Raw genomic sequence first — 25,964 nt, 5'->3', positions numbered from 1 at the left:
GGATCGCATCCTACAAGACAATAGTTCGGACAAAAGTTGTAGGGTTTAGTCCAAGGAATCTATAGTTGTCCTTGATCTTTACTCCAAGGTAATTTTCGAAGGTCGTTTCAAGGTCAACATGTTTTTTAAAATCATTGTTGAGGTCATTTTGACCCAAGGTTAAAATATATACATAAAAACGGCGGTGATCATTCCGAAATTCTTAATTGATTAAACGAATTTACCGCTAAGTGAAGTTCTATCATAATTGTATGAGGCGCCTTTTCCGAAGAGATCAAAATGTAGTACCCTCTACTATATACCGATGTCGCCACATATTCAAAGTAAAAATCTTTGTCCTCGGCCTGTTCAAGCTCAAGTTCCTTATTCTTTCGAAGTTCTGCCGTAACTTTTGTTGGGTTTTATAACTGTTTCACTTGTTAGGATAAAGAGAATAATTTATTTGGGTGGGACCCGATCTCTTTGGAAGAAGCGCTTCATACAATTATGATAGATCTTCAGTTAAAGGTAAGTTCGTTTAATCAATTAATTGTATCACGCGCCTCTTTCTCGAGATCAAAATGTAGCTGTTTATAGTTGTTACGGCCTTGATTTTCAGTTAAGAAAAAAGTTTATTTAACTTATAACCACAAGATGTTTTAATACAAGGTTTTTTAAAAATATTTTTGCTCAAGATTGACAATGCAAACTCTCTTTCATCGTTAACAATATCTCGATTGTAAAAGTTTGTGACTTAGATATCCGCACAGCTGTTTTTCGAATAAGATCGATGTTAACTCCGCTTTTGTTCGCTGCTGAAGTGGACGCGTGACGAGTAATGTTTGCGATAAAATTAGCGCAGTTACTCCTTTATATGGTTTCTTAAAAGAAATAAACAATTTATTTTCATAATCTCTCAGCGTTTTTGATTTATCTAAGCAAACCTTAAGCGCAGTTGCCGGGCATACATTCGTGTCTTGTATACTCTAAGGATGTTTACTTGTGGTCATAGGGAATACCATATAATAAAATAAACTCTAGCATACAATGCAACCCTTCTTGCATTTGTGTAATACAAAAAAGTACTACATAGGCGATTTTAATTCGGTTTCCAAATCTCCCGCGCTAGAGATCTTGCGCCGATTAGTCAAAGGCTTCAAGACTCAGAAGACGTGCGCAAAATATACGTATAACCAAATTCTGAAAACGGGTTATGTTCCCCAGGATTCACCGCGCACTTTAAATAAACAATTACTTACGTTTGACAAGTGTCAAAATTGTTTTGTACTTCGTTCTTAATTAATTAAATAAAGTGAATATCTGCAGGTTGTAATTAATTAATTGGCGATAAAATCTGTTGTTTTACTTATTGAATAAAATATGGGAATCAAATGCTTTTGACTAACTGCAACGAAAGTTGTAATCCGCATGATTATAAAAATTGCAACGATGCATCTGAGATTCAAATGATGAGTGGTAACAAGCGGCGAATTATTCTTATAAGCTGGGTGTTCAGCGACTTTGAAAATTTCGTCTCCGCTACTATAGAATGTTAAAGTATACATTTTTTGTGATATTTGACTTAGAAATTACAAAAATTATTACATGAAATCTTCAATATTAACTCAGCTTCAGAATAGACCTTTTTATTCTAGACGTCGACAGTGCGCACATGCCAGGATTTTACGTCATTTCCGTATTTTTTGAACAGTTTTGTGTCGAAATGTATGGAAAATATTGTAAATAAAAATAACAAGGAAAAATAAACGTGTAAATAAATCAGAGTTTAAAGACAACAAATTTTTAAGTATATTCAGAAAAAAACTGCAAAAAAGTGCGAAAAGTGTCGCGAGCAAGCTCATTATTTTGCATTTGTTGACATCTGTCGTCTTCAAAAAAATGTATAGAAATCCGGGAAAAAATCACGGAAGATGATGTTCCTGGAGCAAAATTAGTGCACAAATCGGTGGAACAGCGGAGTGTTAAACATCTTGAACGATGGATAAAATATAGGAAACGATCTTTAATAGAAAAAAGCGATTCAGTAGAAAGGTTAGTAGAGCTTGTGTTTGGCAGGTATTAATATTGTCTTTCTTTGCTAAAATTTGCTTACATATTAAATGAAGCATTATTATCGGGGTTTCGAACCTCCTAAATTTTTTGATAAAAATAAAATCTATTTAATACTTTCACTTAAGAACATAGAAGTATTATATTTATGTATTTATATCCTGATTATATGAAAGAAGGAACATTTGTTAGTACATTCCTTATACCAGGATATCACTAACAAATGGCTTTTTATTGTCTAAACTTGAAAAAGAGAAGTAGAAAATATAATATTGTGTTATTTTACGAGGTGTGTTAAAAAAATAAGGTGACTTTATGGTTTTCTCATCAAATATTAATTTATTCCTTAATATTTATGTTGTCCCCTTCAAATTAATCCCCCTCGGATATAATACACTTGTGCTAGCGCTTTTTCCAATCATCGAAGCACTTCTGATGATCATTTTGTGGTATAGCCTTGAGTTCTTTCAGCAATGCAGTTTTTATCTCCTCAATCGTTGACAATCGATGTCCTTTCATGGGTCTCTTCAGTTTCGGGAAAAGAAAAAAGTCACTGGGGGCCAAATCCGGTGAATATGGAGGCTGAGGCATGACTGTGGTGCTGTTTTTGGTCAGAAAATCTTTCACAAGCAACGATGAATGAGCAGGTGCATTATCGTGATGCAAAAGCCATGAATTGTTTTTCCAAAGTTGCGGACGTTTTTTTCGTATCGCCTCTCGCAAACGGCGCATAACTTAAAGGTAATACTCCTTATTGACCGCACGACCTTGTGGTAAGAATTCCTGATGCACTACGCCACGGTAATCAAAGAAGACATTGAGCAAAACTTTCACATTTGACCGAACTAGGTGTGCTTTTTTCGGTCTTGGAGACTCAGGATGCTTCCACTGAGACGATTGGGCTTTAGTTTCGACGTCATAACCATATACCCACGATTCATCCTCAGTTATAACCCTTTTGAGAAAATCAGGATCATTATTGACTTCATTCAGCACCTCCTGAGCGACGGTCATGCGATGGATCTTTTGATAAAAATTAAGCAGTTTTGGAATAAATTTCGCTGACACATGTCACATGCCCAAAACGTGCTGGGACGTCCAGGGCGAGGTTCGTCTTCGACATCCTCTCGGCCTTCTTGGAATAGCTTGTACCATTATACACATTTTGCGTACTCAGAGTAGACTCACCGTATTCAACTGTTAACATTTCAAGAGTTTTAGAGCACTGGATTCCATTTTTCACACAAAATTTAATGCAAACTCTTTGCTCCATTTTTTCGAAAGAAGAAAATCGCCGAGCACACCAAACCCTTCTAACCTTCTACGCCTCTGCCAGAAAAACAACACGAGCTATATAGTCAAAATTGTGAACATAGGATCGTGACGAGTGTACCAACACAACAAAACAAAAAATTAAAAACTTGAATGTACGTAGCCCGCGAAAATTGAAAAGTCACCTTACTTTTTGAACACACCTCGTATATTTGTATGAATATGAAATATTTACTCAAACAAAGTTCTGAACTGCAAATCTTATACAAAAAAAATATTTATACCAGCCATACAAAACCTCAACTAACATTTCCACTAAATCACGTTTTTTTTCTTTTTTAATTGTGGTTTTCTACATTTAGGACATCGTTTCAGCTGCTCAATACTGTGTCTTCTATTGCACTAATTTTGCACCTGGAACTTCATCTTCCGTGAGTTTCGCCGGATTTAAAAACTTTTTTAGAACATGACAGGTTCGAAAAATACGGAAATGACGTAAAATTTCGGCACGTACGCACTGCCGATCACAAGCGTCGGCTGTGATCTATTGACAGCCGAAGTTTTTATCATATCAGGAATTTTAACTAGCATCCTATCTATTCTGTCTTTGGTATTTCTGATATCGATTAGTGCTAATGTTTGCATTTGTTGACCTGTGATAAGAGCTAGTAAGGTTATTGGCTTTAAAGTTAACTTTTTTAAGTTTAAATTTTAACTTGATGCCCATTTACCTTAAGTGTACAAAACTAAGGCAGGGTCCCATGTACAGTTATGCTTAGCTGTAGTCGGTCTAAGCTTTACTATTCCCTTAAAAAATCGTTTTATCTGCGGATCTTGTCCTAAATCAGGACCGTAGAGTAACGCAATTGCCAAGCGGAAACAATTTAATGAGCCATGTGAGGCACCATTTTTAAACTCTGCTGGAAGAAATGCTAGAACGTCTGTTATTGAGAATTGAAGAGGATCAATATGAAGGTAATCCTTGCCCATATCGGATGTGGTTGTCTATTAATCGTCATTAAAAGATTAATGTTCGGTTAAAAATACATGGGTCTTGATTCAAGCATTTAAAGATAACACTGGAAACCATGCCTGAGCTAGACAGTTTGGTACAACTAGAATTGCCCTCTCTTTTCAAAATTTATTTTTTCCAATGTACGCAGTATAATCGGAAAAGGAGGGAATGCGTTGAAAAAATATGTTTGCCATTTTATGGTAAATGCGTCCACGGCAATTGCTCCTGGGTCTTTTTTCCAAGAGACATAGTTCTGACATTTAGAGTTTGTTCTTGTTGCGAAAAGATCAATCTCTGGCTTGCCAAAAATATTCACATTAGCTTCGAAAGCTTTATTTGATAAGGCATATTCCGTTCCGGTTTCCAAATTTCTTTTGCTAGATTGCTCAGTTTTGGAAAACGTTCTCTACCTTTTTTTAATAATACATGCTATTGCAGTGGTATTATCTACTCTAAATAAAATGTCACAATTTTCAAAATTTTTTGCAAATCATTTGATTCAAAATAATACTGCCATTAACTCTAGAAAATTAATGTGTTGTAATTTTTCCTGCTCATTCCAGTACCCGTGTATACGTTGTTCGATACAGCATGCACCCCACCCAGATAGTGAAGCATCTGTAAAAATTTCAACAAAAGGATTGAAATTCGTTATGAATCTTACCGCTGATTTAATATTTATTTCCCACCACTGGAAATCTTTAATTAAAGTATCTGAAATTGGCATGAATGATTCGTAGTCATCATTTTTGCGTTGCAAAACCATGATTTTTTCTCTTTCAACAAATTTTATATGAATACGACCATATTTCAAAGTTGGGCAAGATGATTTTAGTGTCCCAATAAAGGCAGCGAAATCCCTTATTTTACATTGCTTTGCTCTTTTAATTTTCGAAATGCGTTCTTTAACTTTTTCCCTTTTTCAATTGGAAGTTCAATTATCATTTTTGTTGAATTATAAACTAACCCCAGCAACTTTTGTCTGTTACTTGGAATTAATTCACTCTTTTTGATATTGATAATGAAAACTAAACTTATCGAAATTTTGCATGTTTTTTCTACGCTGTGATGAGACCAGGGGCGGTCAACGCCATGGGAAGTAAGCGGCAATAGATACCCAGAGCTAGCGCCGCGTACAATTGGCCTGTGAACTAGATCGTGTGTGCATTTGTCAGTGCACGTATATGTATATAAAGTTCTTTCATGTGTTTTCGTTTTATTATAATTAAAGGAAAATGAAAGACTTAAGGCAACATTTGAAGAATATGAGGCAAAAGACAGATAAGCAACATTTTTACTTGAACTTGAACAGACGGAGGACAGTAAAAAATTTTGACTTTGAAATGATTCCAGAATCAATATATAGAGGCGCCTCGATTCAGCGCGGGAGATTTCGAAATCTCAATCAAGTTCACGATTTTTATTATTTTTTCAATTTCTAGTTTTGAGAATCCTCTCTTCTTCTCACTCAAAGAAAGAGCCCAATTAAAAAATTCTCAGGATCATAAAATTTAGAGTTTTGAAAGGAGCCGAAATCGGGATTAGAAAATTACGGCGTAAGAGTTAATGGGTGGGCTAAGTCGAAAGAGTCGAGTTGCACGATTCTCAATAGCTTGGTCTGCAAGCCATATGAGAGAAATAAAATCAAACGAAAAGCGACGTTTTTCCAAAAGAATTTATAGCTGAAACCAGGAAATACGTTTAAGATAGGCCTCAGAGTTTAGGCGCACTTTCAATTCTCAAGCAGGCCTTTTTTGGCGGAGACGGGTCAATTTACGAAAAGGATTGTAAAATTGAAGGGACGGGAGATTGCTCCGACGGGTCATAAATTTAATCCCTAAAATATTGGAAAGTGAAACAGTTGTATTGTCAAGGACTCTGGAGGCCTGAAGGTGATGGCGTGCGGCAACCCATGTGACACCAAATGTGGCACCAAATGTGGCAGCACACGTGACAGAAGGACTAAAAAATGAGCAATATATTATAGATTCCTTGAAAAGGGCGACGAGAGTGAGAAATAGTTTCATGAGTATAAATTATTAATCGATTTTATGTAAAACATCGAAATTGTAGGAAATAATATGTAAATAATAATTAAAATATACATATAGATATGAAATGTATGAGCTGTGTTCAATAAATCAAAATAGTGTAATAATAAGGCGAGACAGAGTGCTGGTAGGCTAGAATACAAGAGTTTTGGAAAATGTAATCAAAATTAGGCATATCGAATATCTCAATACTAAAATGTATTAATTATCAAATTTGAAAAGATAGTAGAAGATAGCACAGACTAATTATAAGCAGCGACGAGATTCAAACTTCTAGCAATCTTGATTAAAAACCTAGCATAGAATTCCATTTTTACATTTAGTTAGTTTTATTAACAAAATTATTAATTTCACTCTTACGAAATTTGATTATAGTTTCTCTTTCCAAATGGAAATCTAAGGTATATTATTTTGATATATAATCACAACCAAGATATTGCGGCTATTATGAACATTTTAGGAGCAAATTTGTATGACTTTTTATGACAAGAATCTTTGGTGCTGCAACTTTTAACCAATTTTGCGTTGTCTAGATATAAATTCGAATTGATTTTCTCATACAATTTCCCATGATTAAAATAAAAACCATTAGACTTACTAAAAATAGATGAAAATGATATTGCAAATATAATAGTTCGGCACATGGACGATTTATCACAATTAGCGTGGTTTCAAGCAAAAATTAAATACTGGCTGCCAATACTGGCTAATAGAGCATATCGATAAAACAAAAAGTTTTCGGGCGAAGTTCAAATAGCAATGAAAACTTTCTTTTGTGAATCTAAAACACTCTTCTAAAATTTAATTTAAAAAATCCTTCTCTCTCCGCACCCTCAATATAGCTAAAAACACACAAAAACCGAGTAACAGTAAATTTCTCGACTATTTGCCATATAATCTGGAATATAAATTAATAAAAATCTATTCGCAATATGTTGCAACAACAATATATAAGGAATGTTGACGTTAAAATAATTTTTATTGACTTTGAATTAGAAGAAAATATTTAAAAGTAATATATTGTACTTTATGTGACAATAAAATTAATTTTCGGTATATAAATTATCAGGAAAATTAGTTCGAACCAAGTGTATTTGTACCTATATAGCAAAGAATTATTTTAATTGATTAATTATTATTCAATAATAATTAATGAATTTTAATTATTTAAGTTTTTGCGAAGTTTTTGCTAATACCCTTCGTTCGATCTATTTTTTCCGGTAATCGATATATCGAAAATTAATTATATTTTCAAATTAAGAGCAAAATATCACTTTGAAATATCTCCTTCAATGTCAATCTGGGAGCGTAAAAAATATTTTTATGAAATTATCGCTATACAGCTATAAATCGGATTGCTTTAAACTGCTTTTATAAATAATTTAAATTTCAAACAAAAAATTTTTGCTGCTCAAATTTGAAGAAGTTCTCAGTTTTTTGGTGATTTTTAGCTATATCTGCGATGTGGAGACAGTAGGATTGTTTTTGTTTTTGTGAAACTTTAGGACGGTTGTTTTGACTCCCAAAAGAAAGTTTTCATTGCTGTTAGAACTTCGCTCAATCGAATTTTTTTTCAATACAACCCATTGGCTAACGAACTTGACCTTTCATTTTGGGCCACAAAAGTATGTACCGAAGGAAATTTTGATAAAAAAATTACAAGGAGTACTACATACAAGGAGTATTTCAAGTATTACAAGGAAACTACGAAGAGACGCATCGTCAGGCTGAAAACTAGATAGGTCCAAATTCACATGAATTTGGATTTGGGTCAATCAGAACCAGGAATAATGAGCAAACAGACTTTTTAAATGTGCAAAACACCTTATACATTTTTTTACTTCGTGGGAATGTTCATGATCTTGGAAAGGTTTCATTAATGCATTTCTTTTTATAATCTTCTTTATTATTATTGGTTTTAAATAAGCTATAAGTGAAGTGCGGCAGAAATAAAAAAAAGGGAATTTTCAGAGTAAAGTAAAAGTTTGCGAAATTTTAATGCGTCAGGGGAGGATATTTTTTGGACCTTTTACAGACGTCACTCTGACTATACTACTATCGTGGTTTGTGAAGTTTCAAAAAGGGTAGTTTCGTGAGACGTTTCATCCGCAGCTAAAATTGGTTTGACTGCTGGTTTGAAACTTTAGAAAACTTGGAGAAGTTTTGCTATCCGTGGGCATTCATCGTTAGTATTGTCACCTTGCGAATGCAAGTTTCTAAGAATGTGAACTTTTTCATTTATTTTCAGCTCTCAGTCTTTAATAATATTTCCCTTTCATTATTGTTATTATTGTACACAACACAGAGTCTGTCAAATCTATCTTCTCAGATTGGGAACCCAGTGGTCATATAATTATGAAAGTCCCAAGAACGTCTTTGGGATGTTCCTAGTACGTCTTATGTCAGTCCAATTAACGTCTCTAAGACGTCCAACGTCCTAAAGACGATCTAAGTACCTCTTAAAGACATGGACATTCTCGGGACGTCTTTCGTACTGACATTAGACGTTTTAAGAGCATTGTCGTCCAAAAGACAGGTTATAAAAGACGTCTTAGGGATGTCCCAAAGACGTCTCTAGGACGTCCCTATTTTTTTCCACTGGGAAGTACAAAAAAATTTTTTTGAGGAGTTATCCTGAAACAAAATTTTTCAAATTAAATTATGATGTGTCTCGTCGTTTTGAAATTTCTGGACGACTGAACGCTAAAAAAATTATTTTTAGAGCTCAGGATGATTTGAAGGTATTTTTAGTTTTCAGAAAAAGTATATCAAGTAAATTATTTAAGAATAGTCTGAACAGAATTCAAAGTCGTGGGTTCTTCACATAATTAAAGGCTTTGAAGTCCATTACAAGCAATTTAATTTCTCAGCAATAATAGAGTGTCTAGCGGACAGGAAAATGGTTGTTAAGGGAGGGTTTTAGAGAATACAGAAGGAATTGTGGGTAGCCTGACAAGTTCCTTGAGGAGAGTGTAGCTGTCACCTGCGGAATCGATCTTTCTATTATATTACCCTTTTAGCTCAAGCCGAAAAACTTTGTTCTTAAATCAGCTTTCGGTTAATCAAATCTTACGTGTGACAAAAGATGGCAAATTGTCAACAAATAAGTAAGACAAAGAAGAAAAAAGATGTCTTTTTGTATTTAGATATTGTCGTAATATAATAAAGTGTATAATAATTCTAAAATAGAATAATCCTGATATATTTATTATATTTATAAATAAATATAATTTGCTTGATTCATATATAAGAAAAGCATCTTTGAAACAAAATTCCTCCAGGAAAAATAATGTTCTGTCAAATTGGAAAGATGCAAGACCCTTGGGATGCGTAAATCGCAACTCAAAAAGTATTGTTCTCCTGAGAAAATATCAGAGAGCTTCGTTGCAGCATAATAGAAAGAGTATACTTTCAAGTGGAATGAAATAGAAAATTTAATCGTGACACAAAGATTCCTTTTCGTCAAGGAGAGGTGAATAATATCATGCAGAGCAGTCGGAGGGAGTTCAATGAAATTGATCTAAAAGCATTAGACTTAAACCAAGCGGATATAAATGAACCTTTATGCTTCCTCTATTCATCATACGTTATAAATAACAAATCAATATGGCAAATAATTAAAATAATCCGATTTTTTAAAATCACTTTTTTTTATCTAAATATTGGTAGATCCAAATTAAAGGTATTATACATTTTAAAGGAAATAAATTAAGTCTCAAAATAATTCTAGAAATTAAAAATCCTTATCTAACTAGCCCCTTATTATTGAATTATGTTTTAATGTCCTCTCATGAAAGTCTACGATTATTATAAAAATTAGCCAGAATAGGGACTGTAAGGTCTCTAATCTCTTGTTAATTTAATGAAGCTAATATTGAGTTATTTGGGATAAGTGAGATTAGAAGAAAAATTTCTGTTAGGGAAGTTTGCAACTTTAATCGCGAGTGACGTAAGTTTACATCAGATTTTCCAAGAATGCAGCTTTAGTTTGTGAACCATTCTCCCGGTAGCACTCTCATTCGGCAAGGATACTTGAGATGCTTATCTGCACGCTAGCTGCTCCGCTCCTAATCGTTCAGGAAGTCTTATATCGTCACATTAGAGAGAAATTAGCGTTCCTGGACTCTGGGAGCTTTAGATTTGCCCATAGGCTACGTGGTGAATTTGGGTTTTTTGCATTTCGGTTAAGTGCCCTCGAATCTATTCGTGTTTCACAGCATTCGAAGCATCAGCGAAAGTAATTTTTGGTCCACGTGAATAGAACCAAATTACTTACCTAGAATCGAATCCTAAAGTAGGATAGATTTTAAAAATAAATCTAAAAACATAATATTTCTTTATTTCCACTCTATTTTCTTTTTTATATGATTAATATTTTGAAAAAAAAATATTAATGAAAATCAGAAAAAAAACAATTTGAAATGTAATCAGTGAAAGTTATGAAATATTCAATTTCGAACCGACTTGTCGAATAACGAAATTATTGATGAAAGTGCGCGTGTATGTTTATGAGTTATATTAGATCTTCAGACTTTTTTTAATTTTTAAATTATTTCAAGACTTTTTTTTAAATTTATCCAAGTTTCCTGGAGTCTTCTAATATGAGCGATTGCATTTTCTCCAGCTCATGTAGTCAGGGAATAAAATTCGATTTTATTTCTTGAACAATAGACCTTAATAAGTGTATGATAGGAAAGAAGGAGCAGAAGGATGTAAGGAAAGTCGAGTAATCTCATATTAAGGCCGCCTGAAAAGTTCATCAATATTAAATAATCTTGAACGAAAGTAGTCCTAATTAAATGACAATGAAATAAAAGATGTTGGGAGTTTTTAAAGTATTTTCAATTTTTCCTTATAGTTTTATATCCAATCAAGTGTAAAATAATAATTAAATTATTATAACTAAGTACATATTTATTAATTGCTCAATCAAACCAACATTTGAAGGGTCTGCGGTCTAAACATACGAACTGAAATTTTTATTGAAAGATAACATATGAATAGCTTTCAATTGTAATATAACGTCAAATTTCTATTAAATTGTTGTAAAAATAACGGGTTTTATTGTTTTCTAGTATATGAACAAAAAGCAATCGACAGTTTGAAAAAATATTGGAAATTACAAAAAAAAACAACGATTTTCCTTCGCCGTGTAAAATTTCTGAAATGTAAGTTAACAGGTTTAGACTGCGGACCCTTCATTTCTAAACATTGTTCACGAGTTTAAATAGAAGGAAAAGTAACAAAGAGAGCTTGAACAAAGTGAATATGTTAAAGGAAGTTATTCAAAAGTAAACCAAATAATACAGTTGAGAAACAATTTCTTTTAAAAATACTTTTGTATATGAATTAAGGTTTCAGAAATCAAAAATGTAAAAAAAGGAATTTATTCATCAAACCCCATTTACTAAGAAAAAATAGACAATATATTTTATTCGCTTCGTCTGATTCCCCAAGTAAAACGAATAAAACAGGAGGGCAAAGCGAATACGGGATCACATCAAAATTTTATTCATTGCAAAGGTCTTCTTGTTTCTCCCCTGTGAAAACCAAAATATATCATTGCAACTTATTCTTTGTTTTTCAGATTTGATGGGCCTGTAAAAAGCAACAGAGGGAATGCAAGATTTCTTCACTTCCGACTAAAGGAAAAACAAATTACGGATAAAACGTGCCGAAAATCGCAATTTGAATAGTTCTACAACCTACTACGAGCTACATAATAATTATTAGTTTAATTGTGAATTTGCTTATTATCTTTAATATTTTCAAAGGTGAAGCATTTATTCCTAATCATGTTATCATATTATATTGCATCTACCAGTTAAAACATGCGAATAAATCTTTTATTAAAAGTTCTTTTTAGTACTAATAACTGAACATAAAATTCAGAATAATAACAATAATAAAAATAATTATTATTTCAATTAATTTTTTCTGTTTCAACACTTGCCATTTATGTTTACATCGAATCTTAACATAATTATCTAATTTAGACATAATTATATCATAATTGGCTGAATTAATATTTTTATTATTATGAATAATTGAAAATATGATAGAAAGGTAAAAAAAAATGAAACAAAAATATATGATTTCGATATTTTTTAACGCGTAATCCAACCATAGCTTTGCTTTGTCGATATCCTGTACATTTTCTAAGATAATAATAAAAAAAATTAGAAAAACAGAACAAAATAATGGTTTTACCAAAAACTTTATATTTAACTGATATTCATTTCATTGAATTCCAAAAATGTTTAGAGTACCAGCTTCAACTGTTCGAAAGATACATGGAAGAATTGGTCTTTCTCATTATAATTGTCAATTTGATTGCTTAAACGTACTTGAGATAAATCATTGTACTGTATTTTGTATCTCATTGCATTCCCAGGTGCGATATTCGGTCGGATGCCAGAGCTTGACCATCGGCCCAAAGTCGGCCCTGCTATGGTAATCTATCTACGGTAACCAGAGTTGGACCGACTAAGATGTTTTCAAGCTGCCATGGTCGGACCGACGTTGGCGACGGACGTCGGCGGCGAGAGAAAAGCCGACCGTCTGCCCAATTCTGGCCCAACTATGGTACGACAATCGAATAAATTGTGGCAGATTGGTCATTACGACCACAATAATGCGGTCGGTCCGACTCTGGATAAAGCAGTCGGATTGGCATAAGTCACCTTGATGCACCCGATGGTCGGTCAAACATTGGCACGAGTATCAGCAGGCCGTCGGGTAGACTCTGGTGGATTGTTACAAAAAGACCGTGAAACTGCAGTCGGCCCAACTGTGGTCAAGAGTTGGCCTGTCCGCCGACGTCACATGTGCGCGTAACATTGGGTGCACATAATCTACTTCATTTCGATAGATTTGCTTTCGGCCACAGGTGATCTGCTCGTATTATTGGGAGGTCGAATTCGTGTGTTACTCGTCGAAATATATAGATATTCAAAATAAACAAAAATTCTTAATTAAAAATAGAAACGTTTAAAGGTAAATATGTATTATTCTGATAACGTTTAAATTATCAACTTTAGTTTCAAATCAACAAAAAGAAAAAAATTGTTAATTTGTGACACAATATAATAATTTAAAAAGTCGGAATGAAAGATTTAGAATTATTAATTGTATAATGCTGCATATTTAAAATGTATCTATTTTAATATATAATAAAGTTAATTTTAAATCCTGAAAAATTGAAAAATTCTAAAAAAAGCATCGAACACTGAATATTTTCAAAGTATATCTTCCCAATTTGTCAACCCTCTTTCCAAATTAATCTATGAAGAGAATACAACACACAGTTTTTTTAAACAAACTTCAAGTGCTTCGATAGCCGAGTGGTTAGAGTACGCGGTAAAATACATTAGTTTAGCTAGGGTTAGAATCCTGGACGAGTAAGAATTTTTAAAGCGTTCAAGCGTACGATTCAAAGTGTAAGTAGCCTTGTGTGTGAATTATGTATTTAATAATGGCAATAAGTGAAGATTATATAATAATAATTTTAAATATTAATTTTTGTCGAAGGTTGGGCCGGCGTCATCTTAATAGATGGCCCATATATGGGACCAAATGTTCGCCCGACGTGGAGAAGCCAAAGGCGGTTGACCGTTATCATTCAGCTGGTTGGCCCGACTAGTGATGCACAAAGTTGGACCGACCGTCCGACGGTTCGCCCGACAGTGGGCTGACGGTCAATTCGCACCTGGGTTAGAGTCTACAATATATACAAAATTTAAGATATTTACTAAATTCAGAGTATTTAAAATATTTGCTATATTCACAGCATTAACAATAGGTAAAATATTTACAGTATTTAAAAAATGCACGGAGAAAAGGTGATTCTTAAATCTAGATGTTCAAAAGTAAGAATGTACCATCTAGCAGGAAGATATTCATGCCAATCATTAGATATCTTTTTGAGATGTTAGGTATAAGAATATTTTTATGTTAAACTGAAAAACATACATGTGTTAAAATGCTCTTAGCGCATGCGTTTCAAAGGCAGATCAGAAAATTACGTTACGAACTACAGGGAAAAATTAGGAAAAGTTAAGACATAACCTTTATAAATAACATATAATTGCATGTTATCGAGCTTCAAACGCGAAATTCGATTTCTATTATCAATAGGCGCATGGTTATCTGAATCGACGAGAAAAATAGCTAATTTACAAACGCATGACAAACGCTTTTTTCGTTTGAAAGATTGCATCCTGAATTCTTTGCAAAGTGCTTAAGTTGAGTGGCCACACAAAAGAATCATCATCCAGCGTTACAATTTGGCACTGATCAATCTGTTTATGTGAACAATTCTGAGACACCTTTTACAGAATTCTCCTTTTGCGCTAACGCTTCCATCCTACCTATAACGCTAAGCGGTTAGTCAAAGCATTCAGACATAAAAATAAACTCTCAGCTTTGCTGTTTGGCTTTGATTCGCCAGTTTAAGGCAAGTAGTATAACATTTGGTGGAAATAAATGACTGAGGACGTCTTTGACATCAAAGGTCATCAAATGGTACTCACAAACTATGATTATATAACATCAATATGAATAGGTCTGTCCACTCAGCGCAGCCACCAAGGCAAATTTATAACATGGAATACGCCATATTTTTTGCCTTTTTTTGCTAATTTTATGCTAAGAAAACAATTTTTTGCTCTTTAAACTTTGGAGAAAAGGGTGGCGGTGCTAGCGCAGTTCTTGATAGCGGTGCTATCAGGACTCTGCCCCGCCGACTACGAAAACTCACTAAAAATGATTATAATGCGATAAACGATTAGTGGAGATTTTTTCGCTTTTCTTTGCTCGATAATGACATTTATTACGTTTCCCAAAAAACTACCCCTAAGTCTTTCACAACTACCCACTGTGATAAAAAACGTTTTCAAAATGGGAAAACTACCTTAAAAAATATAAACATGTTTTAGGGCTTCAAATTAATCACAGGGCACTTGGGAATTTAGCCCTTTTAATAATTTCCCCAAAAGTACCCTTGAATGTATGCAGCAAAAGATTTATATGTATGAAAAAGCACTAAAAATAGTCCAACTTAGAAGGAACTGTTAGTTGATATTTTTTTGCACTTTTTTTGCTTTTTGATATTGCATAATACGTTCTCGAAGCACTACCCCTAAGTCATACATTCCTAACCCTCTTAATCAGAAATGGTTTAAAATATGGAAAACTACCTTGAACAATGTGAACATGATTTAGAATAACAAATTAATTATATGACACTTGAAAATTTTCCCCTCTATAAAATTATCCCAAAAACTACCATTCCACATACATTCACACCATTCCACTAACACTGTTAGTCGATAATATTTTCTTCTTTTTTGCTCTCTGATAATATATAATGCGTTTTTAAAAACTACCTCTAAGTCATACATACATACCCTTGGTGAACAAAATCGTTTTAAGAGTTGAAAAACCACCTTAAAAAATGTAGACATGCTTTAGAGCTCAAACTTAATTACATTACACTTTGAAATTTCCCCCTCATTATCAATTTCCTAAAAAACTACCCTTCTTCGTGAACGTATGCATCGAAACACACACACACAAACATATATATATATATATATATATAATGATTCCCTTAGAATCAAACCGAAGGACCTATGACAAAGCCATCGAACGCGTCCTCGGGTTGCGGATAGAGGGTCCCTATACCAAAGGTTTCTGCTGAATATAGTTACAAAAATAAATAAGCAGTCGCGGACAATTGTCCAGGGGTGGTCCCGAAGGAATTAATCCCCAAGCGGAGGTGTGAAAACCGTGCCGAAAGCTGAATGGCACCTACGTGAGGTTTCTAGTACGGTGAATCTGGGATACCGGGCGACCTCTCAGAGTACGCAGCCTTACCCTTGCATACGGGGCTCTACAAGGAGCTAGCTTTCCTAGCTTCTCGTGGGAACAACAATGACAGCACCAAACATAGTTGTAGTAAGTGCGGTTCAAAACAACAGAACGCGCAGGGCTCCCGACAATGGGTCTGCCAACAATGCCGTCCAATCTAGAGCTCGGGGAGCCAATAAAAATGGATTCAATGCGATGGATCGGCGGGATCTCGCGACCTTGAACGCACTTTTCGCAGCAACGTCTGCGAAACCATGCTGAACTACTCCGAAAAATGGGCTATGTAAGCGGAACGCCTACTTTACCACAACTAGAACAAGTCGACAACAGAGAAAGGGAGGCGACACTAAGACCAACCGCGGGCAGGCATCCAATAGAGGAACAGCGATGCTTTATGACCCGGAGAAACATCAACACCAAGGTTTCTCTTAAGCCTAAAGATCTGGCTGAAATGGATGACGAGCTTCGTGGACATTTTTCCGGAGAATCCGACCTCTGGGCTATCAATTATTGTGTGTATAATGCAGCGAGAGCTTTGGCCGATGCGAATCGTAAAACAAAACCAACGGTGTGATTGGCTACATCACAGCTGGCAGGAATTTTACCGCCAAGGTTCGAAAGTTCGTGCGCGAACTTCGGACTCGTTATCACACACTTAACAAGTCAAAGCTGCATATTGTTGAGAGAATACGGATACTATCTGACGCTAAGAGAAGTCTATAGCGGAGGGAAAGGTGGATCAGAGAAAAGCAACAGTTTCTCCTTGACCGATTTGAACTCCCCCAAGACCCTCCAGTTATTGTAAACCATCCGCTCAAACCAGAGGAGATCGGAGTATTTTGGAGAGAAATCTACGAAGTGCAGCATAGACTGGACGAAGACTCAGATAACATAAATAGCTTCAAGGAGCTGTGTGATTCCCTCATAACACCTGATACAGAATGCCCATCCATTACTACCGAGGAGGTGAAAAATGTATTAAGAGGGATGAAGAACTATTTCGCACCGGGACCAGATTGTATCAAAAACTCCTGACGGAAGAAGTTTTCTTCAACCCATCAGCATTTGGCCCGTATTTTCACCTCATATTTAAAGTCGGAGAAGCCGATTCCGGAGTGGTTCGTGGAAGGGCGCACAATACTCCTGCCGAAAATAGGCAACTCAGCTGACTCAAGAAACGCGCAACGGGATGTCGGGAGAACCTGCTCATCGATAGATGTGTCTGCAAAGATGCAGCATTCTACCAGCGTGACCTATCGATGGCCTGGATTGATTATCGGAAAGCTTTCGATTCGACCTCCCATAGACTTATCATCTGTCTTTTGGAAATCTTAAAGGTTCACGCCGCTTTGGAAAACCAGATTTACTACCTCATCTGGAAAAAATCGTGTGACAACTAATAAGGTCACCTTTCAGAGATGTGTCTTTCAGGGCGACACCATGAGCCCACTTCTCTTTTGCCTTACATTATTGCCACTAACTCTAGCACTTCGTCATTCCGACGGATACGTGTGCGGCAAACCTGCAGATCAAAAGTACAAGGTCACTCATGAACTTTCTATGCTAAAAACAAAGAGTAACTACATGTAGCTCTAGGGATTGTCGAACGATATACTAAGGAAATTTAAATGAAATTTGAGTTAGACAAATGCGCCAAAGTTTATTTGAAGCGAGGAAAATTTAATGGCATCCCTGAAGATCTTGAGCTCGCTGATAGAAGCGCTATACGACATCTTTGCGGTGGAGAGACTTATACATACCTGGGCGTGCCACAGAGCCGCATTCAGGATGTGACATCTATAAAGGATACTCTTCGAAGCAGATACAAAAGACATATCCTGCAGATTTGGTCTTCCGAACTGTCGGCCAGGAACAAAGTATCTGCAACGAACATGCTTGCCATCCCGGTAGTACTCTATTCATTTGGAGTAGTTCTATGGACGAAGAACGAGCTCAGATCCCTTGATGTGGGGACAAGAATGGTTATGCACAGGAACAAAAACATGCATCTTAAGTCTTCCGTTCTGCGACTGTACATCTCACGCCGTCAAGGTGGTCGCAGAATATTGAGTCTTGAATGTCTTCACAACAGGATCATTCTGGGTACAGCACATATAGTGGCAAATGAAAGAGACCCTCATCTTAAAATGGTTAGGAATTACGAAGAAGTGGGCAAAGGAGCGTTTCTGTACAAAGCAGCGGAGGAGGCTGCTGAAACACTCGGACTTAACTTCACTATTAGGGGGAGTGAGAAAAATGCATCAAATCTTATCTATCTCGAGTACTTACTCCTGAAAGCTCGGATTAAGAAAGCACAAGAGAAAAACTTTCGTGAACAGCTCCTCGATAAGAGGATGCACGGTATCTTCCACAGAAATGTGAAGGATCAGTCAGTGTCTTGTGAGGTAACGTTTGCTTTCCTTAAATTGCCCGGATTGAAGTCGGGTACGAAGGGTTTCATTTTTGCATGCTAAGACGGTATCATTTCCACCTTAACATACCGTCGCCACATTTTGAGTTAAGACATTCTAGATGATAGCTGCAGGGCGTTTCATGCACACTCCGAGCATTTAGCTCACATACTATGCAGTTGTCCAACTCACGCGGGAATGACCTACATTGAAAGGCACAATGCGGCACTAAGAGTGCTTTATTACCATCTCTGTCACTCTTACGGCATTAACCTTATTATCGCTCCATTAATTCTCCTAGGGAAATCGAGTCAATTGTCGAGAATGGGAAGTGCCGCATATACTGGAACTTTATATTCTCGACAATTGTTTATGTTGCTCACTCGAGGCCTGACATGGTTCTTCTTGACTTCGAGAAGCGAACCATGTTCGTCATCGAATTTTCGGCACCAGCTGACAAAAACATCATAGCCAAGGAGAATGAAAAGAAGGAGAGGTATCGAGACCTTATAAGGGAGTTGCAACAATTGTACCCGGAATATTCTGTTAAACTAATCGTCCTTATCATCGGCGCTCTTGGAGGTGCCAAGCTTCCACTTGCTAATGGCCTAAAAAGCATCCCTGCGTGTCAACAATATGGTAAAACCCTTGCGGGAAAAATGCAGAAGGCGGTAGTCCTTGGGTCGCTCTGTGTTCTTAGGGTGCACGAGGCTTTTGCTGGATCATCGTATTGATTCCGTTACAGAGTGTAACCACCTATCTCACGGTCGTTAGACGTGGTTGTGGCTGACATTTTTCCGCGATTTCGCTGGCAGCGGGTACAATTTTCCAGATTAGCACCCACGCCCGGCGAAATCCTGCGGTTGTCCTTATGACAAATTTATATATATATATATATATATATCAAAAAAATAATAAAAAATATTAATACTTAGAAAACAAAGTCAGTTGATACTTTTTTGTTCTTTTTTTGCTCTCCGAAAATATATAGAGCGTTACCGAAAAACTACCCCTGAGTCATACATATCCTCTCTTCGTGATTAAAAACGTTTTGAGAGTTGAAAAACCACATACATTATAATTATAATCATTTTTAGTGAGTTTCGTAGGGTGCGGCGCTGAGTGGACGTCCTGCTATCGCCGGCGCCCTTTTCTCCGAAGTTTAAAAAGCAAAAAAAAATTTTTTTAGCATAAAATTAGCAAAAAATGCAAAAAATATGGCGTATTCCATTTTATAATTCGCCTTGGTGGCGGCACTGAGTGGGCATAACTATTCATATTGATGTTATATACACATAGTCTGTGAGTGCCATTTGATGACCATTGATGTCATAGACGTCCTCAGTCATTTATTTTCACTAAATATTATACTTCTTGCCTCAAACTGGTGAATCAAAGCCAAACAGAAAGCTGAGAGTTTATTTTTATGTCTGAATGCTTTGACTAAACGCTTAGCGTTGTAGGTAGGATGGAAGCGTTAGCGCTAAAGGAGAATTCTGTAAAAGGTGTCTCAGAATGCTTCACATAAACAGGTTGATCAGTCCCAAATTGCAACGCTGGATGATGATTGTTTTGTGTGGCCACTCAACTTAAGCGCTTCACAAAGAATTCAGGATGCAATCTTTCCAACGAAAGTAGCGTTTGTAATGCGTTTGTGAATTAGCTATTTGTATCACCGATTCAGACAACCAAACGCCTTGTGATAATAGAAATCGAATTTCGCGTTTGAAGGACGATAACATGAAATTATTTGAACGCTTTGCGCTTTGCTTAAACGCTTAGTGCTAATCAATTCCAACGCAATTACATCGCATTGTTCCTCCGTGCAATTCGTTTTCTGCCTAAACTTGCATGAAAGCAATGCAAAGGGTGGGAAAAAAGTCTGTGATGTATTCGACTTCAAAGGTAAAAATATATACCAACATCTGACTTCTAAATCGTCGTGAAGCAAAAACTGTTTATAGCTTGAGTTTTTGCAATAAATCTTTTTTGATCAGGAGAGCATAAACAAAAAATATCAAAAACTTTGAAAATTCCACTGTGACCTGTTTCACCATGTATTTGGTGCAGGGTCCTTAGTAAACTCCTCCAATATTTACAGACTATATAGGATCCTATATAGGAACCTACATATATAGAAATTTTCATTAGGGATATAGTTAAACGTAAAATATGATAACTCTAAACATCTAGATGTTACGTTTAAAAATTGAGTTTTCTCCGTGTAGAGTTACAATATTTACAGTCATTGAAACTTTCACTTATTTTAAAATATTTATTGCCTGTTAGCTCCAGTTTAAAAATGATTACGAGCTGCTATTAGTTGATCCTTAAAAAATCTTTCTACCATCATGACACATGAAGCTCGGCACCATAAGAATTTTTATCAAACCTATGGGTAAAAACGGAATTCTATTTTTTAAAAGAAAAATCCTTAAGATGAGTGAAGCTGAAATCATGGTAGGAGTTTTTGATTGAGCATAAATTTGAGAACAGATGTTGTACTGTGATTTTAAAAAGAGCTTTATTGAGCTTAAGAAAAAAACTTGGTTATCAGTAAATTGGGTAAGATTTGGTAGGAGAAATGGGGTGGTATCAGTATGATTTCCCTTTACTGTGTTAGGAGAGCGAAGTATAGTTCCTCACGTTCGAGCCGTCAATATATTATTTTTCCGTTGTGGGAATTCGGAAAATCGTTCAAGGTGAGCGGAAAGTCATGTTGTAATACAGTCCTGCCCACTGAGGGAAAATTTCGTCGATATTGCTCAAATGCCAGATGGGGTTTTAAAACTACCACCAAATTCTACTCATTCAACTTCACAAGAGCGACCACCCCCCAAGACTCTGGGCCTGAGAAGGGGGAAGTGGTGATGGAACTTGAACATGCGATGATTAAGTCGACTTTCCCTAAGTGGGCCCTGTATCGAGTGTGACTTTGGCACGCTAACGAAGGTTCCCATTTTCTAGTGGACTTTGTAGAGTGAGTCCGGGTTTAGTTGCAGCTTGAAGAATTCTTCTTCTGGGCAGGGAAGGCATTAAGGTCCTTAGTCCTAGTTGGTAACGTCTTTTGGCTAGTTGCTTATGCTAAGAACATCCTTCTGATGCACTTCTGCTTCGTTATCATTGCTCAACACTGCAGGCCGTTCATGCTTGCGCTTCCGGGGTTATAGTCCTTGTGAACGCTCGCTATCGTGAAGCCAATTTGTAATATTCTCGGTGTGGGAAGTAGGTTTCAGATAACGAAGAGTGAGGGTGTCGGGAGAGAAAGGCAATTTAACATTAAACCATTAGGAACCCGCACAGTGGGCTAAAATGAAGAAAGTATGTTCAAAATAACATTTAGCTGAAGTTCTGAACGTTCAAATGAACGAAATATTTTTCCTAATTTTTATTTTACACGTCAATATTGTTAACTGCAATTTAAAATATGCATTATAATTCTGATTCAATAATAAACGAATTCCAATGTAAATTTACAAAAATTGTAGCCCCTTTTATAGTTTACATAGTTATCAGCAAAAAATTTCGTTCATTTGAACGTTCGGAACTTCAGGTACATCAAAACAACCTGTAAGTCATAATTTTTCAACTATTTTCATTTCTTTTTTTTCAAAAAATCTAGCTATAAATTCTGAAGAAATCTGCTGAAGTCGATTAAATTTTTTTTTTGAATATTTATAGATCTGCGAATAGCGAAAAAAGTCGATTTTTAAAATTTTTCTTTTTAATTATCTGTGAAAATTTTTTCTCAGCGGTTAATTTGGTCATAAAAATGTGGTATCAAATCTCATTTGTTAATTGTATCCCAAATAATATAAACAAATGCATGATTTAAACAGTTTTAGGCAAAAACCACCCGAATTTTCTTTCGCTTGTATTCGAATATCCTTACCTCTGATACAAATTTATGTATTTTTGTTATTTCAGATAATTTGTTAAATTTATTAGCAATTCTTATATTTAAATTCATGATTTGAACAGTTTTAGGCGGAAGCGAACCGAATTTTCTTCCGATTGCCTTCAAATCTCATTGCCTGTAATAGACATTGATTTATTTGCCTTATCTGATATAATTCGTCAATTTCACCCATGAATAATAAAAAAATTAATGAACAAATTCATGATCTGGACATTCCAGTGTTGAGTAAGATCGTCCTTCGTTTAAATTTCTTCTTTTCCTATCATCTTTAATTTGAATTAGCCGCCATGTCCAAATCAGGCATTAGTTAATATTATTTGTTGATAAGGTAAGTTGTTGAAAATATTTGTATGTAACAAATAACTTGACATCAAAACAAAGTTTTGTCTATAGACCCTTTTGCTTCAAAGCTGAGGCTTGGTGCCACTAAGGAAAATTGTCACAGAGAATTAAAAATTAAAATTAACGAAATCAATATTTTTTTCGCTAACTGCAGCTCTATAAAAATTTTAATAAATTAAAATTAAAAAATCCGCCGCAACAAATTTCTTGAGAATTTAATGCTGAAATTTTTGCAAAGAAAAAAAATCAAATTCAATGAAGAAATGTGACCTGCGGGTTATTTTGAACATCGCTTTTTCATTTCATCCCACTATGCTCCGATTGATTCCTGCTTGGGATATGTAGATACTTTATTCGAAATTGTCTCTCAAATGAAAAGGAAAAAAATTAGAAGCGAACTTTTGGCCGATATGCCATGGTGAATTCTATACGTTGGGCGTCGTCTGGTATGAAGCTCGGGAATCCACGAAAACCGCAAGTAGTGAAAAACGATTGCCAAATGCACAAGAAAAAAGGACGTAGTAACTAAGCTGAACATATGGAACTTCAAAACCGGCCAAGGTAATTGAATAACATTGATTATCTTCACAGAATCATTACCAATCTGTACATCAGATTTTTAACTGCTCCATAGGGCTCCCCATTATCTCACTTTATAACAGCATGGTAGATAAGGGTTAACCCTTTGGTTACTATAGAGGATTAGAACAAGCTTCTACTGGGGGAATTAACTTTGTTTTAAAATTTTTGGAAAATCGTACGGCAATTTACATTAAGTTAATATAAACAAATTTTCCACTTCAAATTTAATACCGGATGTATAACTTTATTAATTTTATTAGTTTAGGGAGGCGAGCACATAGCGCTTCGAGTCTATCAAAGAACTAGGAACGGAACCCCAAAAGATCAACGTACGCGATTACTGTCACTCGTTACAAATTACATTAACGAATGACGATGGAATTGGCAAGTTCACTAGAGTCAAGACTCTTCTCTTGTTTTTCTCTTCTCTTGATCAAAACGGTTTTAAAATGTGAACGAAATTATTTACACGGAGTGGACAGACTGCTGGTACTGGTAAAAAACAAATATTTTCAGCATACCGAAGGTACTGCAAGACATCAGAGAGTAAGGCCATGCGATTTAGAGTTAGTTTGTTATAAGGGTCAAGACCGTACCCCTTTTCAAAGTCTCCTGGGGCGCAAAGGCACCCCTACCATTTTTCAAAGTCTCATGTGGTCGGAAAGGGACATCAGTAATTGGTCTCATGAATCATGTTGTTCAAACCCCTTCAACTTGCGTGGAAAAGGTCCAATGGGTGAACTACGGCTTAACAATGGCATAGGCGTGGGTTGAGCGTGGGTTAACCGTGGCTCAAGATTGGGTTAATGATCACCCACGGTCGACTCATGGTTATGAACAATGGTACAAGCATGGCTAATGGCCCCTCTGCCATGCTTCACCCATGGTCGAACGTGATTTGGTTGAAATTTAACTTTGATCAAATTTTCAAAGATGGCCACAATCTACTGAATTTTCCTCGAGTTTTAGAAAGAATTTGTGGATATATATTTCTTTCATTAGACTTTGCGCAATATTCGTTACAAGATTATTAATGTGGACTTCAATACATAGTATATTATTTTTAATAAACAGGGTTACTCCCCCAGAGGCTCTTTTACTTATTCTGTTTTTTTTAAATCATTTGAATCCCGGGATTCGCACTCTACTTTTTTGTGGAAACCACGTTTCACTAACTATCAGATTATCAACTTTATATTTCTGTAGGAAAGTGGGTATTTCATGTGATTTATTTCCAACGCTACCAGCATGCCAGTGGACTATATTTATTGAATTATTTTTAGGTGTTTAGCCATCAATTTCAGCAGCTAGCTTATATAATGCTTGAAAACGTTCTAGGTTATTTTATACATTTCATAATTTTATCTTTAAGTTCTAGTGCTAATTTAAACAGTTTACCTGGATCACAGTATCTATTTATCTCTTGGAAGATTTCTAACATACCTTCGATTTGTGCTACTGCATCTCTTTGATCCTCTGCCTGTAGTCCTCGTAAGGGATTCTTGGCTGGCCAGGTAGATTGTTGTGGTTCTGCTTGGGGTTTCTCTTTCGGCAACTGTTCAGCATCCAGAATAATTAGCTGGGTGGTGGCCCTTACAGTTGGCACACTGGAGTGGAGTGTCCTTAGGTTTATTGTATTCCTGGGTGATGTGTGTCCATTAGAGGGTCAGTAGCTAGTAGGTTAAACTGGATGAAAAGCTTTAGTGGACTTCCGTTGATAGTGTCCTGCATTGAGTAAGACTTAAAGTTCTTGGCCTTGCCTTCTTTATCCTCTGTATACCAGTCCGTGACCATCAGTCTTCCTGAGTTGGGCATTTCGAGTGGGAGGGAGGGTGACCCCAGGTCACCTCCCTCACCTAGGCAATTGTTTGTCACAACACCTGGGCGGCGAGCCACACACCTTCTGCCCAGGTACTCGAAGAGACGTGAGCCACAGTCCTTCGCCTCCTCGTCACACTAATCGTATTGGCAAAGGCACTTTAAACGTTTTCTTTGTTATTCAGAAAATTTATATTTTTTAAATGTTCTCGTAGAATACGTATTAAACTACCTCGTGCTCGATCCAGTGAACCCTGATCGTCGAATCATAATTTTTAGTTCTTTTGCCTCTTGGCAAAATTTAAATTTTAAAAAAGTTCTCGTAGAACTTTGTTATTTTGGCAGTTGGCACAATTTAAATTGTTAAAAAGTTCTAGTAGAATACGTGCTAAACTACCCGGGTCGTTGACTCACCATTTGGAATTATTTTCGTTATTTACAAAATTTAAATTTTTCAAAAGTTCTTGTAGAATACGTAATAAAGCACCCGGTCCTCGATCCGGTGCATCTGTGTCGTCGACTTATCATTGGTAGTTACGAGGGTAGTTCAATAAGTCCTTAGAATGACCAACAGATGGCGCGCGAATCGCTCCAAATCATCTGTTTTCAGTCAGCACCACTCTCGACTAGATATA

At 35.8% G+C, this 25,964-nt stretch overlaps 1 protein-coding gene across 3 annotated transcripts in view; it reads right to left on the bottom strand.

The window, feature by feature from the left end:
* The window catches only part of LOC117174442 (5-hydroxytryptamine receptor-like), a 554,399-nt gene that overhangs the window by 156,756 nt on the left and 371,679 nt on the right, over positions 1-25,964 (bottom strand). The window lies entirely within an intron of this gene.

This window comes from Belonocnema kinseyi, chromosome 6 (assembly GCF_010883055.1).
Source record: "Belonocnema kinseyi isolate 2016_QV_RU_SX_M_011 chromosome 6, B_treatae_v1, whole genome shotgun sequence".
NCBI lineage: Eukaryota > Metazoa > Arthropoda > Insecta > Hymenoptera > Cynipidae > Belonocnema > Belonocnema kinseyi.
The sequence above is the reverse complement of the archived record's forward strand: the minus strand, read 5'-3'. Positions and strand labels throughout refer to the sequence as shown.